Here is a 20,760-nt window from a genome sequence, read left to right as displayed (position 1 = left end):
GTTGGTGACTAGGGTCTCCACATATAGGCAAAAACTTGGACGCGGGTACCCATAGAATGTGTTTATAGAATATGGATAACAAATGAAAGGTATTGATGAGTACTTTTGTACAATGTAATTTTCATACCTATTTGTGCCTAGGGACTCGAGATATAGGCCAAAACACTAGGATGTGTTTTTACATTATGGAAGTCAAATTCAAGCTGTTGATGTGTGCTTTAGTACAGGGTAATTTTTATACAGCTGGGTGACTAGGGTCTCGAGATATAGGCCAAAACGTGGACCGGGATACCCCTAGAATCTGTGTTTTATATGGGATTAAGAGGAATTGGAAAGACTTGACAGAGCAGAAAAGAGGGAAGGAGAAGGAGAAAGAGACTGAGAAAGAGATAGAGTGAGGCGAAGATAGAGGTAAATGAAGCGAAAACGACGGAGGGAGAAGTGAATAAAAAGATTAAAAAAAGTGAAGAGGAGGGAGGGCAGAGTTAGATGGAAAAAGCTTATTAAAATGTATGCAGATAAACCAAATTTAGGGCGGAACAACGTCTGACGGGTCTGCTAGTATAGATATAGATTAAAAAGGAAGATAAATGTAAAGACAAATTCATTGAAAGAAAGATACTTAATATACATACTTATGTCGCGACTTCATAATTAAATTTATAGAGCAATTAAGGCAACGCTTGCCGCAAAATATAGAAAAGCTTAGCAAAATAGAATTCTTTTCGGTTGAAAGCACATTGAGAATTGCAAAACCTCAATTGTTTTCATATTTCACTTCACAAATGAAAAAAATAAGTATAGCGATGATGAAATAACGAGATTAGAAATGCAGTGTGAAAAATACTTCTTACTTTCTAACGATACCTCACCGCCAAATGGCAAAACAAAAGTTAAAAAAAAACGTATTTTTATTATTAAAAAATATAAAATTGACTATAACACCAGTATTATTTATGTACCTCTCCGTTACCTTTTTTTTTATAAGTTTACTGTACCTTTTTATAAGTTGTTTAAGTTTGATTTGAAATAAATGTGAAAACTTACATTGAAAAATATACACACATATATTTTTTAGCTCTTTTTGCAACGGGCTTTGAATTTTCTTGAAGAAGTTTAGCAATTTCTAGCTCTTTTTTTTTTTTTGTAGAATCCAGCCCCAATGAAACTGTTTTCTGGCAACACTGATGCTTGCCATTGCACACAATTAAAAATTTTGGATTTTGCTACGCTTTCTTTATACATAATACTTTCCAAATAAATAAACGATTCTGAATTTTGAGAAAAATTTAATGTTTTTCTGTCATGTGATTACTTCCTAAATTTGGCTTCTGAGACATGACTTCTGAATTTGGACTTCTGAAAATTTAGTTCTGAAATTAACATCTGAAATTTGTCCTTCAGAAATAAGGGTTCTGATAAATATTTTCTGAAAATATGTGTTTCTGAATTTTGCCTTCTGAAACTTGACTTCTGAATTTGGACTTCTGAAAATTCACTTTTTAAATTTGACGTCTGAATTTTGTACTTCTGAAATAAGGGTTCTAACTAATGTTTTCTGAAAAATGTGTTTCTGAATTTTTCTATGTATAAAATCACCAAATTGGGTGCAGCTCGAACAAATAATTATATCGAAGGGTGGCTCAACGCCATTCGAAGTGCGTTTAGGACACACCGAAACATACATATTTAATTTCATAAATAAAATAAAAAACGAACAGGCAATACCAGAAACAAAACCGCAGCAATTTTCAGCTGGAGGCGAGCCATATCGAAAACGCAAGAAAAAAATAAAGATTTTGACTAGCGTTTGTTTAATATTGTAAATTCATTTGAAAAAGATAAACTGGAAAACTGTTTAATTAAATTATACTTGCCATTGCACACAATTTAAAATTTTTTGATTGTACTGCTTTTTCTTTATACATAACTAGCAGGCCCGTCAGACGTTGTTCTGCCCTAAATTTGGTCTATCTGCATACATTTTAATAAGCTTTTTCCGTCTAACTCTGCTCTCCCCCCTCTTCACTTTCCCTTAATCTTATTATTCACTTCACCCTCCGTCGTTTTCACCTCATCTATCTCTATCTTCGTCTCTCTCTATCTCTTACTCAGTCTCCTCCTCCTTCCCTCTTTTCTCTTCACTCAAGTTTTTCCCATTCTTCTTCATCCCTTATTGCCAGTCCCAGAGGGTGATATGTATTTTTTTGCAGTCCCACTCCGAATCCCAGTCCCAGCCCGTCTCTGGTCTATTTCCCGGAAAAAACGATCGTAACTACTAATATAGGCAAATTTATATACTAAATTTCAGGGAAATCGAATAGGACGTATGTAGATAGGTATGTGGGTATTATTAATTCATGTCTATATTTCGGCTTCGCATGCATATTTATCAGTTTTTCCATGTTGGTGCGACTAAATCGAATATGACAATGAAAATTACTTTAATGCTCTCAGCAACAGCTTTCATTTGATATCCATATTACACACACATTCTAGGGGTCTCCGGTCAACATTGTGGCCTATATCTCGAGACCCTAGTCACCCAGCGGTATAAAAATTACTCTGTACTAAAGCACACATCAGCAGCTTCAATTTGATATCCATAATGTAAAATCAGATCCTAGTATTACCCTGGTCCACGTTTTGCCCTCTATCTCGAGACCCTAGTCGCAAATAGGTATGAAAATTACCCTGTACTAAAACACTCATCAACAGCTTTCATTTGTTATCCATATTCTATAAGCACATTCTAGGGTACCCGCGTCCACATTTTCGCTTATATTTCGAGACCCTAGTCACCAACGGGTACGAAAAATACCCCTTTTTAAAGTACTCATAAACAGCTTCCAATTGATACCCAGATCCACGTTTTGATCTCAAGACCCTAGCCAGAACGGGATAAAAAGTATCCTATGTCTGTCTCCTTCTTCTAAGCTACCCCTCCACCAATTTTCAGCCAAATCTGTTTATCCGTTCTTGAGTTATAAATAGTGTAACTAACACCCCTTTCTTTTATATACATACATCACATTAGAGACTTCATAAATAACAGTATTTCTCCACTATTTAATGGATGTTATTATACATATAAACATTCCTCTTAAATCACTCTATCTATTAAAAAAAAGCGCATCAAATTCCGTTGCGTAATTTTAAAGGTTTAAGCATTCAAAAGGGCATAGGGACAGAAAAAGCGACTTTGTTTTATATTATGCAAAAATATTAAAAAATAAAACTTTTGTTTAAGTATTTTAAGGAAATGTTTAATATTCTTAACGAAAAAGTATTTTTCAAGAGATCTATGCATTCTTAACCATTTATGTATGTATGTTTGTTAGAGACAAAATGTCTCAATTGTGTTGTTAGTGTAGAAATGAGAAAAACTGAATTAAGCATGAAAACAAATTCCAGCAGGATGGCCTAGTGGTTAAAGGCTACTGCAGTTTCACCATGTGATTCACGGTTCGAAACCCGGTGAAACCTTTGATAACATTACAAAATTGCCTGATGATGATTACGTTGGCGGTTTTCGAAATGGGTCCATCGCAATATGCCAGTAAATGTTTCTTTCTTTTCAGTTTCTCTTAGAAAACATAATAATTGAAATTCAATTATTATAAGCCGGTGTTAAGCTCATGAATTCTTAAATATAAGTATAAACTTAACCATTTATATTGCATTAGCTTGGCAACACGCATAAATATGTATGTACGTACATATGTCAAGCTGATATAATATGAAAATACATACATGTGTACATCCATATATACCTATAAACTTACGCCCGAAGTTAAATAACGCAGCGATTACTGTGTATGTACGTATGTTTCGAATCATGCCTCACTCAAAAGCAATTTGCGCGCACAGTTGACAGCGAAAAACCACACGCACGCATTTTTTGGTAAAAATGTTATTTTCGTTTAAAAAATTTGGCTGGTATAAGAAAGAAATCAAGTATTTTTTTTTATGCAGAAATAAGGTAAATATTTCAAAGTTTTACTGCAAGGTAGAATTTTTGAAATCCATCCTTCCGTTTATGAGTTATAGCTGTGTAAACAAAAATTTTATGATTTTTTTCCTACATTTTGACAATTTGTAATGCCCCTATATATAAATTATATTGGAAATAGCCATCTCACTTAGCTACGCTTTCAAATGCAAAAACTCGTTTTAAAATCGGAGCATTCTGTGTGACGTGATGTACGTACAACGACATTTAGCGATCTATTTTATAAGATTTATTGATACCTTCCAAATAAATAAACATTTCTGAATTTTGAGAAAAATTTCATGTTTTTTCTGTCGTCTGATTACTTTCTCCCCCCATTCAGAAACACATTTTTTTAGACAACATTAGTCAGAACACTTTTTTCAGAAAGACAAAATTTATAGCTCAATATTCAAAAGTCAAATTTCAGAAGTCAAAATGATGAGGTGTAATCATCGAATTACTTTATTCTTGATTGCCCAGCTTTTGCCAGAACTAGGCCGAAGGATTTATTCAAGATTGAGATTGGTATCATTCGGAACTTTATGGATGCCACGCAAAGATTCTCTAAGTAGCTATAGCTACGCCACGTTTATTTTATTGTATGTGGTATCATAACGAACCTTCACGTTGTCCAAGTGAGCTTGCCCTATCAGGGCAACTACAACCTAACCTAACCTAATTCCAGAATAAACAATTCAGAAGTTGAAAAATTATATAGTATTAACTACCTTGGTATTGTTATAGTAGATTGCAAATTGAAATTCGACGCCCATATCGCTTTGATAACAAATAAAATAAAAACTAAAGTATGGTTTATGCAAAGAACGACAAAAACCCAAGTAATTACTAATGTAAGGCGCGATAACCTCCGAAGAGATTTTAGGCCAAACTTCTATTCCAATTTGCGTCGTGCCTCTTTTTAATTTTTCCTACAAATTAGCCGGACGGGACCTAGTTGTTTTTATGCCGACTCCGAACGGAATCTGCGAGGCAGATGAGTTTTCACCGAGAGCTTTTTATGGCAGAAATACACTCTAAGTGCTTGCCAAACAATGCCGGGGGGGGGGGGGGGAGGGCCACCCTGCTTAGAAAAATTGTCTTCTAATTAAAAAACCCTATTTCTAAAATTTTGATGTTGCTTTGCCCGGGGTGTGAACCCAAGGCATTCGGTGTGATAGGCGGAGCACGCTACCATCACACCACGGTGGCCGCCGTCATAAAATATACATATACACATAGGCCACCCCAATAAAATATACATATACTACATAGCTTAAATTGGATGTGCATGTAGCAAAAAGTATTTTTCAGCACGATGAAATTTATTTACAATATTATAACCGGAAATTAACCTGACTACTTAAGAAAATTATTAAAGTTTATTACGTTGTCCATGGACACAAGACAAAGAAATGATTTCAAATTACCCTATTATAAAACAGAATCTCAACAGAATAGCCTTTTTATAAAGGGTTAAAATGCTTCAATAAATTGCCAGAACACAACAAAAATTGTGGTAATAACTTGTTTAAAAAAAGTTGTACGAATTCATGAAATCTTTGAAGATAAAGTATATATTAAGATCTGAGCTTGTTTGTGATACATATTACTAATTTGTAAACTTAATTCTAAAATTACATATTTCCTCGTTTAGCATATAACATATATCTATTTTAATTATCGTACTTATTGTACTTATTGTTCATTAATGTAATAATATTCTAAAATCTCTTCGGAGGTTATCACGCCTTACATTTCCAGTACCGGTATGCAGACCAACGGACCTAGAGGTCTCTGATAGGCAGGGGTATACCTGGACCAGGGGTATACCTTTAACCTGGATCCAGCAGGGTAGAAGCGAACATTAAAGGAATTTCCCAGAGGCAAATATATCATACTATGTAAAACCCAGGCACCATGTTCATTTGATAACTGGATGCATATACACATTTCAGAGCGACCAAAAAGAACCACGGCAAATAACAACAAGAGTCCACGCAACCGAGACCGGCAACAAAACATACATTTTTTTCTATTTCCTACTCTATTTATTAGTTTTAAAAGAAATATTTTCATGTCGTGACTCTAGAATATGTTTGTACGATATTGGTATCAAATGAAAGTTGTTAATGAGTATTTTAAGAGGGAGTGATCCTTAGTTCAATAGGTGGACGCCGTTTTGAGATATCGCCATAAAGGTGGACCAAGGGTGGCTATAGAAAGTGTTTTAACGATAAGGGTATGAAATGAATGGTGTTAATGAGTATTTTAAAAGGGAGTGGGCCTTAGTTCTATATGTGGACGCCTTTTCCAGATATCGCCACAAAGGTGGACCAGGGGTGACTCTAGAATGCGTTTGTACGATATAGGTATCAAATGAAAGGTGTTAAAAGGGAGAGGGCCTTAGTTCTATAGATGGACGCCTTTTCGAGATAACGCCATAAAGGTGGACCAGGGCTGACTCTATAATGTGTTTGTATGATATGGGTATCAAATTAAAGGCACTTATTAGGGTTTTAAAAGGGAGTGGCCCTTAGTTATATATGTGAAGTGAAGGAGTTTTCGAGATATCGACCAAAAGTTGAACCAGGTTGACCCAGAACATCATCTGTCGGGTACCGCTAATTTATTTATATATGTAATGCCACGAACAGTATTCCTGCAAAGATTCCAAGGGATTTTGATTTCGCCCTGCAGAACTTTTTCATTTTCTTCTACTTAATATCACACCCATTTTACAAATTTTTTTCTAAAGTTATATTCTGCGTCAATAAACCAATCAAATTACCATAGTTCATCTCTTTTTTCGTATTTGGTATAGAATTGTGGCATTTTTTTCATTTTTCGTAATTTTCGAAATGGAAAAAGTGGGCGTGGTTATAGTCGGATTTCGGACATTTTTTATACCAAGATAAAGTGAGTTCAGATAAGTACGTGGCTAAGTTTAGTAAGGATATATAGGTTTTTGCTCAAGTTATCGGTTTAAACGCCGAGCGGAAGGAACGGTCGACTGTGTATAAAAACTGGGCGTGGCTTCAACCGATTTCGCCCATTTTCACAGAGAACAGTTATCGTCATATCCATTCCCCTACCAAATTCCAGAGGAATTGGTAAATGTTTGTTCGACTTATGGCATTAAAAGTATTCTAGACAAACTAAATGAAAAAGGGCAGAGCCACGCCCATTTTGAAATTTTCTTTTATTTTTGTATTTTGTTTCACCATATCATTACTGGAGTTGAATGTTGACATAATTTACTTATATACAGTAAAGATATTCAATTTTTTGTTAAAATTTGACTTTTAAAAAATTTTTTTTAAATAGTGGGCGTGTTCTTCATCCGATTTTGTTACTTTTTATTTAGCGCATATATAGTAACAGTAGTAACGTTTCAAAGTGGGCGATGCGACGCCCATTGTCCAAAATTTTACTAATTTTCTATTCTGCGTCATAAGGTAAACTCACCTACCTAGTTTCATCGCTTTATCCGTCTTCGGCAATAAATTATCGCATTTTTTCGGTTTTTCGATATCGAAAAAGTGTGCGTGGTTATAGTCCGATGTCGTTCATTTTAAATCTGAGAAGAGTGCCCAGGAACCTACGTACCAAATTTCATCAAGCTACCTCAAAATTTACTCAAGTTATCATGTTAACGGACAGACGGACGGACGGACAGACATGGCTCAATCAAATTTTTTTTCGATACTGATGATTTTGATCTATGTAACTCTATATCTATCTCGATTTCTTTACTATACTTTATATATATACTATATATACCACCATATATATACTATATATACCACCGATCTTTATGATTTCTTCAGACAAACATATCTGCTATATACGTTAGCATTCGTTGAAATTTGAAGCCTCTAGCTCTTAAAATAGGGCAGTAATTACGAAAAGTTTCTTATCTGAACAATCGGTTGTTGGGGATATATACTATATATACTACCGATCTCATCAATTTTTTCAGGCAATAATATATGCAATATAAGAAAGTATATGGTGAAGAATTGAGGAAAAAATCTATTTATGGAGGAAATCTGCTTTTAATAATAAATCAGTGTTTGGATATTCTAACTTTATGTGTTTGTAATTCCCACCGTGCACTTTATAGACTCTTCTTTTGGGCCTTAGTCTCACCGGAGGCATATTTTATTTACGTTGTTATTATTATTTTATTACTTTTAAAACTTTTGTTTGGACGTGCACCACACAATATTAAATCACCAAATTCTTTGTTTAATAAAGTTATGGGGTGCCTTTAGTTAACAACACAAACTGTAAATTACGATTTGTTTCGTACCAACCATGATTGAAATAGACGTTGATCTCAAGTTGGTTGGTATTTTTAAGATTTTATAAAAAAGTCCTCGTCTTTTAACTTCGAAAATTAATCTTATCCTGTGTAAAAATTCAATGTTTTCATACCCATTCCTGCTCATAATATATTTCTTTTATTTTTTTATTTAACAAAGGCCCCAACAACGGATTTTTTGAAACTGTGGTTTTTGGAGATTTTTGTATTTTAAAGTGTTATAGGCAATAACAAAGGAGTTATTTCACTTTTAAGAGGCCATATCTACTCGAAGTTAATGTGACTGGTTCTCCTGTGAAATATAAAATTTGTTGGTTAGGGCCTTTGTGAAATATTGTAGCATATCGACATACAAGCTTTGCAGGTTTTCCTAGAGCAGTCGCTATAGGGGTTTATGGAAATTGTGGTTTTCGTCTCATTAATGCGGTAAAAAAATAGCTTCGACAGAATAAATAATTCAGATGAAATACAGTGCAATAATTTGCCTGCATACAAAATTTCAGATCACGAAACAATAATGTTCAATATTAAAACGTCTAAATCATACCAGATGAGAATGACCAAGAAAATCACAGCTTGGGATAAATATAATAGTGAAATCTTAATAAGCATCCTGAGATCATGTAACTTCAACATAAATGAAAACCTACTAATTGATGAGAAAGTCGAATTAGTGAACAACATAATAATGCAAGCTATGGAAAGTTTAACGTATGAAAAAGAAGTTCATATCAAGCTTATGAATAAATGGTACGACAGAGAACTGGCGTAAATGAATAAATGCAAATATAATAATTATAAGCTTGCGATACAAACAGGTGATTGGAACGAATATAAAAATATAAATCGTATCTACAAAAAGCTAGTAAAAATAAAGAACGTTAAATATATGGAAAATAAAGTCGAAATGAATGAAAATAACGCCAGAGAAATGTGGAAACATCTTAAGCAAGCGGTTTGCTTAACGAGAGATAACGAAGGGATTAAAAAGGCGATAATAGATGGTATGATGGTAGAAAATGAAACTGAGCTGGCAAATGGTCTAAATAGGTTCTTTATAAATAGCGTAATAGAAATTAATAACATCATAGAACCTTGCCGTGTAGCACTAAGTGATGTACAAGTCAATTCTAGATTAAAGTTTGCCAAAATAACAACAGATGAAGTTATTAATATTCTGAAAGAGTTCAAATATAAAATAGGCGGCAGAAAACTTATATCTGATGGAGTACTTAAAGACTGTATATCGTATATAGGATATTTCTACGCACAAATAATCAATAACAGCCTAGAAGAGGGTCTTGTACCAGAAAAGTGGAAAACGTCAACGGTGATACCAGTGGAAAAAGTTAAAAAGACAGTAAAACCTGAAGAACTTAGACCCATAAACACCCTGCCTAGTGATTGTAAAATACTTGAAGCTTATGTTAAGAACCAGTTAACGAAATACCTTGAAGATAATAATATACTAGCCCACCAGCCGTCAGGCTTTAGAAAGAAACATTCATGTGAGACAGCTCTTAATTTGGTGATACATGACTGGAAAGAAGAGTTAAATAAAAAAAAAGTGGTTGTTTCAGTCTTCCTAGACCTCAAACGAGCTTTTGAAACAGTGGATAGGGAGATCTTAATCAAAAAAATGGAACGTATTGGTATAACTGGTATAGAACTTGACTGGTTTCGCAGCTATTTGAAGCAGAGGAGACAGAAAACGGTTATAAATACCGTGATGTCTGATGAATTGGAAGTACCCATAGGGTTACCACAAGGCTCAGTTTTGGCACCGATACTGTTTTTAATTTATATTAATGATATAGTTAACGCTATTGAAGGTTGTGAAATTAAACTATTCGCTGATGATGCATTAATAATGATTAGTGAGAATAATATTAATTCTGCACTTTCTAAAATACAACATGAACTGAATAACCTGTATAAATGGTTGTGCGGAAATAGACTGAAACTTAATATAAATAAAACGAAATTTATGATAATAACAAGGAGGAACGTTAATGAGGATATAATTGGTTTAAAAATAAATGATGAAAGCATACAAAAAGTTGACAGTATAAAATATTTGGGAATTATAATTGATAACAAACTCAAGTTTGAAGAACGTATAAACTACACAGTCCAGAAAGTTGCGAAAAAAATTGGGGTTATGCAGAGAGCATCCAAATATATTCAAAAAAAGTACAAAATAATTATATATAAGTCCATTATAGAACCGCACTTTGTAAACTGCCCATCTATTCTATTCATTGTGTCAGACAAAGAAATAGATAAACTTCAAAAGATGCAAAACAGATGTATGAGATTTATTCTTAAAAAACCTAGAGATACTCGTACGGCTGATATGCTGAAAAGTTTGAACTGGTTAAGTGTAAAGCAAAAGATTTTTTTTCACGCTATGAAGTTTATATTTAATATTAAAAGTGAAAATGTACCTGAATATCTAAGTAAAAACGTAGTATTAGTTAAGCAAACACATAACATTAATACAAGGAATAAACACAATTTCAAACTGCCTTTATTCAGAACTGAAATAGATCAGCAAAATATTTTTTATAAAGGTCTAAAAGGTTTCAATGAACTGCCTATAGATATAAAAAGTTGTAATGAAATCGGAGCTTTTAAAGCAAAACTTTATGAATATTGTAAAACCTTAGCAATAAGATAGTAAATTGTAATATAATTTAATTTATGAATTAGGCTTTTTTGCCGTAATAAATAAATGAAATGAAAATGAAATGAAATAAAAGAAATAGCAAATTGCATGAATGGCAAGAAATAACTAAAGAGCTTTTTGATTCACAAAAGTCATATGATCGGCATTATATTGTAGCTAGAGTTTTTCATTTAAAAATGAGAAAGCTATTGTTTATTTTAACCAACAAATGCATATTTGGAGAAGTTGGCCATGCATGGCAAATGATGTGTGAAATAACTAAAGAGCTTTTTGATTCACAAAAGTCATATGATCGGCATGATATTGTAGCTAGAGTTTTTCATTTAAAAATGAGAAAGCTAATGTTTATTTTAACCAACAAATGCATATTTGGAGAAGTTCCCCATGCATGGCAAATGATGTGTGAAGAGATTTCCCCGCAATTATAGCTCTGAGACGCAACCTGGCGAAGATGGCTACCCAACATACCGTAGACGGTGTCCTGAAAACGGAGGTAATACTGCCGACCTTGATGTACGTGGAACTATGACCAGGATAGACAATAGATGGGTTGTTCTTTATTGCCCTTTTCTCCTGCTATGTTTTTCGGCACATATTTACGTTGAAACTGTCATTCCGTTAAAGCTATTAAATACATTTGCAAATATGTTAATAAGGGCACAGATCAAGCTACATTTTCTTCCCAAATAGAGATTTAAAAATATCTCAACGGTCGGTATACATATAAGCCCTTCAGAGTCTTTCTGGCGTTTTTTTTTTTTTTATTTTGCCATCCATAAATGATATCCAACTGTTGTACACTTACCAGTGCATTTAGAGAATGGGAAACGAGTGTATTTCTCGGAAGATAATGTACACCGAGTTCTGGAAAACCCTCGTAAAACTACGTTGATGGCATTTTTTGAACTATGCGCCTGATTCTTATGCGAAAACACTTCTCTATCCTGAAGTGCCGTCTTTTTATACGTGGAGCAATAATAAATTTTCCAGAAGTAAGAGCGGAATATCTATTGAAGGTAACCCAGGGATTAAAAAGGATCCGGCGCTTGGTAGAGTTGACAATGTACACCCAATCAAACGGAATGTTTTTATATACGTTTATTGCTTCACAATATTCGAGGTCCTACCCCTTTGAAAGCTTGAGGACTGTAAATGATGTAGTTTTCCCAACTTTTCAAGCCGCTTGCAGAGAACTAAAACTTTTGGAAAACGACGACCATTGGAAAAATGCCATAGCTGAGGCAGCTCTATTGCATTCGCCGCCAAAGCTATAAGAGTTATTTTCCATTTTAAAAGTTTTGTGTCAGCTGTCAAATGCTGAGTTATTATGGAACACGTTCAAGGATGACTTCTGTGAATACTTCCTTTTCAATGAACGCAGAAGGCGTAACGATCACGATCCACAAATTTCTGAAGATCTAATAAATCAAGGTTTGAAGAAATTTTACAACTATTATGATAATGATTGAATAAGTAGTTAACATTTCTTTTAAGGTTTGATTGACATCTAGGACAAATTCATAGGCCTTTTCGAAAAAGATTTATCCAGTTTTGGGTTGCCTTCCCCAATTCGTGATATTCAAGGGCCGGAATGCCCTTTTGATACAATCCTGAGGCGCCCATTTGATTTAATTATTTAAATGATTACCTTCTAACTAATATATCGAAAATGGTTTCAGATCAGCAGCTGACATGTGATAAAGTCGTTGACAGCATTGAAAACAAAAGAGGTAAAGCATTTTTCTCAGATGCCCCTGATGGTTGTGGAAAAACCTTTTTACTTAATTTTCTTCTCGCATATACCAGATGTGAAGGTCACGTGGCGCTGGCTGTAGCATCATCGGGAATTGCAGCGACCCTTTTGTCTGTTTGCCGAACAGGCCAATCCACTTTTAAATTACCCTTAAACGTGTCCCTCCAAGAAGAAAAGATTTGTTCCATTCGAAAGAACTGGTGAGTGGCTAAAATAATACAAGAGGCAATTCTTATAGTGTGGGATGAGTGTACAATGACTAACCGAGCACATATTGGAGAAGATCGCACACTAAAATACCTAAGATCAAACGAAAAACCCTTTGGTGGGATAACAATCATTTTTGCAGGGGATTTTCGTCAGAATTTGCCAGTAGTGGCGAAAGGAACTCGAGCTGATATTGTTAAATCGTGCTTCAAATCATCGTTATTATGAATTCACCTCGGAAAATTGTATCTGCGAACAAACATGAGAGCGTATCTTAACGGAACTATAAGTACATTTCCCCAGGATTTATTACATATTGGATGTGGTAAAATTTTAACTGAGAACGACTACTTTATAGTAGATTCAACGCTTGGGTATGTGGTACATAACGTGAGCGAATTAATATCAGAAGTTTACCCAAATATTTAAGAGCTATTTAGTAAGTCATATACTTGGCTATGCGAACGGGCTATCATTTCACCGAGGAATAAGACTCTAGACGAAATAAATAACATAATTCTATATAGAGTTCCTGGCGAAGTTAAAGAGTATTGTATATCAAATGACACTGTTCTTCATAATGAAGATGCCGTACACTATCCAATTGAAATTTTAAATTCGCTTTATCCCTCTGGCATAACGCCCATAATTTGAAGTTAAAAAACGATATTCCAAAATTTTGCTGCGTAACCTCAAGCCACCAACTCTATGTAATAGAACGAGATTACAAATAAAACGAACGCATATCCTCGAGGCAATGGCCTCACGGATCCTGCGGCCGGAGAGATATCTTTGATTCTGATACCTATGATTCCAACGGATATGGCTTTCCAATATAAACGGCTACAATTTCCTGTGAAGGTGATAATAAAACTAAGAATGCAGTGTATTCGGAAGTACTTTAAGTAATAGAATTAAATAAATACCACATATATATTTAGAGTAATTCCTTTTCTAATATCAATAACATATCTCACGTATAATTTGTTATTATTTTGTACAATAAACATCCGTATTGCGAGCAACGTCGCACACGGGCTTCTAGTATATGTATATAAACCATCTGAGGTTACCCTGGTCCACATCTTTCATATCTCCCAAACCAACTAAGGTAAAAAAATTAAAAATACCTTGCATTAATATCTTCGTCAATGCCTATAGTTTGGTACTCATATCGTATGAACACATTATAGCGTTACTCTGGTCCACATTTTGGTCGATATCTCGCAAATTAAGTTGGATATTGAAATTAAATCAACTCTACATTAAAACTCTCGTCGACCACATTTTAGGGTTACTCGGGTCCAGATTTTGGTCGATATCACAAAAACCTTTCTAAATCGTTGCAGTTTTTTAGTCTATAACCATGTCGAGCCACCACCAAATCTATGCTCAAAATTTCATCTCAGCCGTTCTCGACTTTTGCGGTCCAGAAAAAAACGGCTTTCAAAATATATATTAAATAAAAAAATAAAATAATAAATAATATATCTATCTATAAATATTATAAAATAAAGTCGCTAAATGCCATGTATGCACATAACTTCACACAGAATGCTCCGATTTTAAATCGGTTTTGTAAATTTACTTAGCTACGTGAGATGGTGCAGTTAATATAATTTGAAGGTATACATTATAGGGGCGTGGCAAATTGCCAGAATGTTGTAAAAAATCATAAAATTTTTGTTTACACAGATGTAACTTATAAACGGATGGATGGATAAAACTTTGAAATATTTACCTTCGATCTGCATCAAAAAAAAATACTTGACTCCTTTCTTATATCAGCCAAATTGTTTAAACAAAAGTAACATTTTTATCAAAAAATGCGTATGTGTGTTTGTTCGCTGTGAACTGTCCGCGCTAATTGCTTTTGAGTGAAGCTTGGTGCGACACATAAATACATATGTACGTACATATATAGCATTCGCTGCGTTATTTAACTTCGGGCGTAGGTTTATAAGTATGTATGGATGTAAATCACTACATAGTATAAAACAAAGTCGCTTTTTCTGTCCCTATGTCCCTTTGAATGCTTAAACCTTTAAAAATACGCAACGGATTTTGATGCGCTTTTTTTTAATAGATAAAGAGTGATTGAAGAGGAAGTAACGGATGAATATATTTGGCTGAAAATTGGTGGAGGGGTAGCTTAGAATCAGGAGACACGCATAGTCTAATTTTTGCCCGTTCTGGATAGGGTATTGAGATCAAAACGTGGACCTGGGTAATCCTGGGATATGTTTGAACAATATGGGTATCGAATGTAAGCTGTTTATGAGTACTTTGATACGGGGTATTTTTCGTACCCGCGTGTAACTAGGGTCTCGAGATATAAGCGAAAACGTGGACGCGGGTACCCCTAGAATGTGTTTATAGAATATGGATAACGAATGAAAGCTGTTGATGAGTGCTTTAGTACAGGGTAGTTTTCATTAGACGGAAAAAGTTTATTAAAATGTATGGAGATAGACCACATTTAGGGCAGAACAACGTCTGACGGGTCTGCTAGTAAATCTTATAAAATAAAGTCTCTAAGTGCCGTTGTACGCACATCACTTCACACAAAATGCTCCGACTTTAAAAAGGGTTTTTGCATTTTTAAGCTTAGCTACGTGATATGGATATTTCCAATATAATTTGAAGATATATATTATAGGGGCATGGCAAATTGCAAAAATGTAGTAAAAAATCAAAAAAAAATTTTTTGTTTCAGTTAAATAAATAAAAAATGTTGTCTTTAGCTTTAACATTAAAGTACGTGTATTTAGTATATGATATGAAAAAGTTTACATTAAAAACTCTGGCGCATGCGTCGACTTTTCTTTGCCATTTCATTTAAAACTTCATCAACGGAAACAATTTGATCACAGTGAACGCTTAGTGATGCACAGCCATTCAATCGATTTTCAATCATCGTGTTTCTCAAATAATTTTTAATCAGCCTAAGAGTTGAAAAATATCTCTCTTTCGTTGCCGTTGTTACTGGAAACGTACACAAGATTTTCAACAAAATGTGAACATTAGGAAAAGCCACAGAATCGCATTCCTGTAATATTAATCATAGATAAATTGATAAAAAAAACAACCCAAGTACCTCATTCAGGAATAAGTAGAATTCATGCTTTTTGAGCCTATGCATGAGATCTAACGTATACGAATAAAAAATTCAAAAGAAAGAAACTGATCTAAAAGAAAAAAATTTAATTTAAAAAAGTCATATCTACATGGAAAAAACACTAATGTATTTTTTACATTTTAAAATGTGGAAAACAATTTATTTTTCATTTATCAAATAATTTGAATTTTACATTTTTGAAATGTGTTTTTGACATGAAAAAAATGCATATATTACATTATAATAATGTGTTGTCCACATGGAAAATAATATCAAATTTGCATTATATATCAAAATAGGAAACATGTACTTCAAAAAAATGTTGTAAATTTAACATTATTTAAATGTTAAAAATATTTGCCTTTTCATTCCGATGAATGTAATCGCGGTTGAGGCAAACGAGCACACGCCTGAATTTATTTTTATTTTTGGATAATATTTAAGTTGGATCATTGAACACGATCATGTTGCCGAATGAAGTCGAACGTTGTTGTGTTCGATGTTTGCTGTTCTCTGATATGTATGTATATGGTCGTTAGGCAAATTTACAAGGAAACTTCTTTATGAAATTACAGTAAACGCAGAGTTTTCGGCCTGGGTGCGTCTGAAACCGGCAATGGGTAGGCGCACACGGGTCGATCTTGGAGTGGATGGTTCGCTCAAAAGAAATAAAAGAAACAAAACGCAAAGAGGATTTCCTCGTTATAATAATGTTTTATTAAGAGTGTTAGGAAATATAGAGTGGATACAATATTACCTTGGTGTTGAATGTGACGATGGCGATCTTGGGCGATGTGTGCTGGTTGGCGGTCAATCGATAAAGAGGCCGGTTATCCCGTTGAGGACAACCGCTAAGCCGCGAAAAAGTCCTCTGGTATTAAGGAGGGGAAAAAGCCACAGACACAACAGCCCCCACATATACGTGCATGGGTGCTGACAACCTGCAAACACACGTGCATGCGTATGAAACGCATGCATGTGCATGCATGCACACATATGCGGCGTGAGTGTGGGTAGCTGGAAATCTTATTAAAACGTTAGGGAGGGGCACCGTCAATCAAGTAAAAGTTAGGCCTTGGGCCTAAACATGCCCCCCCTTGCGGTACGCAACATCACAGTCCGCCAAGGATCACCGACCGTGAAGAAGAGAAGAAAAAAATAAAAAACTTATAACTAATTATATCTAACTTAACATAAACGCCGGTCAGTCCGCCGGCTTGGCGGCACGCAAGATGGTCTGCGCAATGGGTGTCATTCGGCACTTTTCCCGTTATGATTCAAGGCCTAAGCCAGGTTTGCCTAGAGCTAGGGATTGCGAAAAGAAGTAAGAAGATATACGTGTTCATATTTCTTGCCGTTTATTACAAATTCATTGGAAATTCTATGCTTGTGAATTTTGTATGAAGAAAATTCAATAAAAAATAACTTATTGTAATGATACAAGATTTTAAACGCACACCTCCATTGTGAATCCATACAAGTGGCGAATTTTTGGTAGAACGTTCACAATAGTGAACAGCTTCGATCACCTGTTCAATCGCTGTTGATTACTTAAATCATTAGCTAACAGTGGTTTTCAAACATCTTGTAGACGACTGGTATATTGCTTTGTTTACATAATTTAAATGTCTGCATAGTTGGTTACGCAAATTTAATCCATAAACTTGATTTTAGGAATGAGTATTAATATGTAGTCTGATTTTCTGTATAAAAATTTTAAAAGAAAAGCTGATTTGAAGCAAATGTGCAATTCATGGCACTTCAATTTAGTAACGGCGAGCACAAGAAAAAGAAAATTTTCTTCCATTCTCTGGCCCTTCGCGACAGCCGTTCTCCCTGTCAGCTATGATTTGACACGTAGGCATGGCAATGGAGGGATAGAAAGATTTTTCACTTGTACGAACTCACAATGCACACCTCTTGCGACTGTGTACAACAGAAATTCGATAAAATAAAAAGGATAAAAAGTGTAAAAATTCATGTATTTCGGTCGTTACCGAACATTTTGCTGTTAGGCCTTCGCTGTGCCCGAGAGTACCCAACCGAAGATGGTACTCTGAGCTAACAAAGGGCCAAACGTGGTGGGCAGAATCCCTGGGAGTATTATCTCGGCATATACATCTGTGCCTGGGACGAGGCGGATCGGGGCGGATGAGTAGAACTGCGGATCCGCCAGACGAAGATGTGCGTACGGGGCTGCGATGGCACTGTCGATGCTGGTTGTGGGTGTCGTGCGCCGAAAATTGGCTACGACCGCAGCATGGGTCGCAATCCTTCTGTTCTTTCCGTGTCTTCCTCGGATACGCAGCAGACATCCTGCTTGCCCGCCAATGTTGCTGGCAGGAAGTTGAAGCTCCTGGGCGAGCTCATCCGCAATCACTGTGGTCGGGGAGCATCCGTCGATTAAGGCGCGAACGAGGTGTAGCCGCCCCCTGTTCTATTTTCACGACCGCGGTGGGGGTGATCGCTACCGTCGGTATTATGGTGGCGGTGGCAGCTGAATGCGGGGCTGGAGCCCTGCCCGGAAGGCGGACACGGTAGTGAGCTGCAGCGAGTTGGATCCATGACTGCGATCTCGTGGTAGATGATGGATTGTGATATCTTTGTTGCAGGCGAAGAGGCCTTGTCTCCGCTCTGCGATCGCGCGGTGGTGGTCTTCGTTGAGGGTCCTTAGTTTGCCGGTGAAGAGACCGAGTCTCCGCTCGGCCGTCACGAACATGGCGCTGGACTGTAGATGTGTTGTGCTGGAGCCGCTTTCTTTCATGCTGCAAAAGCGGTCTAAACGATTTGGCTGCTGGTGTTTTGTTCGGGCGAAGAGACCGAGTCTCCGCTCCGGTTCGGTGGATTCGAGCTGGACGAAGAGGCCCAGTCTCCGTTCCAGCATCTGACGCATATAACGATATGGAGTCGTCAATCCGCTCACGGGGTGATTCCAGCTCCTCCTCAACTTGTACACTCCATGGCTTGGAGCGGGCTTCGTGGAGTAGCTGTTCCTCTTGATCAATCGAGGAGATGTGAAGCATCGTGTGATGTTTTTCGCCGCATTTTTTACATCGGCCTTGGCTTGGGCATGCGTTAGAGCGGTGGTCTAGAGCCAAGCAATTTCCACAGCAGCTCCCGCGGATCGCTAAGTAAAGACGCTCCTCGGGTTTTTTGGCCCGAAAGATTGGGCACAGGCGTATGGGATGTTGCTTAAAACAAGCGCGGCATTCCGACGTATAACGCATGACGTTCTTGGCAGCGTTTCGTTACATAGCGGCAAAGCGACCCATTTTTCTGAAAGAAATGCAATATGTTTGACTGGGTCGAGTCATTCTCGAAAGTGCGGGGGCGAGTGGTCCCTAATTGTATTGTTGGGGATTTGGGAAATTTTATTAGCGCGCGCATAAGGGGAAACATCTGTCGCTGCATAAAAAACAAACAAAAAAAATGCATATGTGGCGCGCATTATGAACATGGCCTCTTTCCCCGCACGTTATGTGCCTGGGTCTTTAGTGCCTCATTTTGTTTATTTCGTGTCACCCGGTAGCGTTTTAGTTGGCCACGGGCACACTAGTGCTGCAGAAAACTAGCATTTACGATTTTCGGTTCGCACATTCTGGTACCGAACCGGGTAGAAAGTGTATAGCGTGGGTTCTTTTGAGTCGCTGTTATTTGTGTTGTTGGTGCTAAAAACCAACAAATTTCCTTCCCGCCGCAAAAAAAATGTTTGGACAGCAAAATCGTATGTTATATAAAGAAAAAAAATAAGGAAATGTTCGTTTTGGAAGAGGGGAGAGATTTATAAACTGTATAATTTTTTATTTGTTTGTATTGCCCTTCACTTATTTCTTCAACTTTTCCCCAAGTACGCTTGTAGTCCTGTTTTATTGATGGCCTTTAGCAAACGCCACGGTTCCCGAAGGGTCTTTGGCTCCGGTACCGATTTTTTCCGGAAACGGGTTTTTGGGTACCCGTTTGCATCTTTTTATGCATCCCTAGTATAATGTGCATTTAAAACTGGGCATATATGTGTACATACGTTGGAGAAGTATATGGACAGTCAGTGCACGGACTTTACCGCATTGGTAGGTTTAATAACTTTTCTGGCCCATTTTCATTTTCTACTACTACTACCACCGAGGCCCAAAATCTACCAAGATTTCAGTATCTTCGCACTGTAAACGTATGCTGCGATAATTTTAAAGTATTGAATTGCCGAGCCCACCCAACTAACATTAGGAGGCGATACTGAAAAATTTCTGAAGAACTTAAGCAGGAAATAAATTTTTGAGTAGAGAAATTTTTTTTGAATAATTTGAACGAAAATAAAAGGTTCTACGTAAACGATTACTTGCCGAGATCGGTTATTTTGTGGCAGTACTTTTGGTACTTTGGAATATTGTTGTTGTGATTTGACGTTTGGGTGCATATTTGTCAGTATTTTACACTCACGCTACAGGAAAAAAATTAGTATCGTATAGGCATAAGCTATGTACATAGGTATATACAAACGCGCATGTAATTTTGTCTTGTTTACGTGGTTTAAAGGTGTCATTTCTTTGAAAATGTGCGATATTTGTTTTACAATACATTATTATTGTTTGTACACATCTGAACTGTAGCTGGTGTTTTCTTGGTAAAAACTACCAACTACTACTATTTTCCTTTTTTCGTCTGCTACCATTCTCTTTTT

General features: G+C 36.1%; 1 protein-coding gene across 2 annotated transcripts in view; it reads right to left on the bottom strand.

Moving 5' to 3' along the window:
• The window catches only part of LOC137235468 (uncharacterized), a 718,941-nt gene that overhangs the window by 652,911 nt on the left and 45,270 nt on the right, over positions 1 to 20,760 (bottom strand). The gene's annotated exons all lie outside the window — the stretch shown is intronic.

This window comes from Eurosta solidaginis, chromosome X (genome assembly GCF_040869045.1).
Source record: "Eurosta solidaginis isolate ZX-2024a chromosome X, ASM4086904v1, whole genome shotgun sequence".
Taxonomy (NCBI): Eukaryota; Metazoa; Arthropoda; class Insecta; order Diptera; family Tephritidae; genus Eurosta; species Eurosta solidaginis.
Note: the sequence above shows the minus strand (reverse complement) of the source record. Positions and strands in the feature narration are given on the sequence as shown.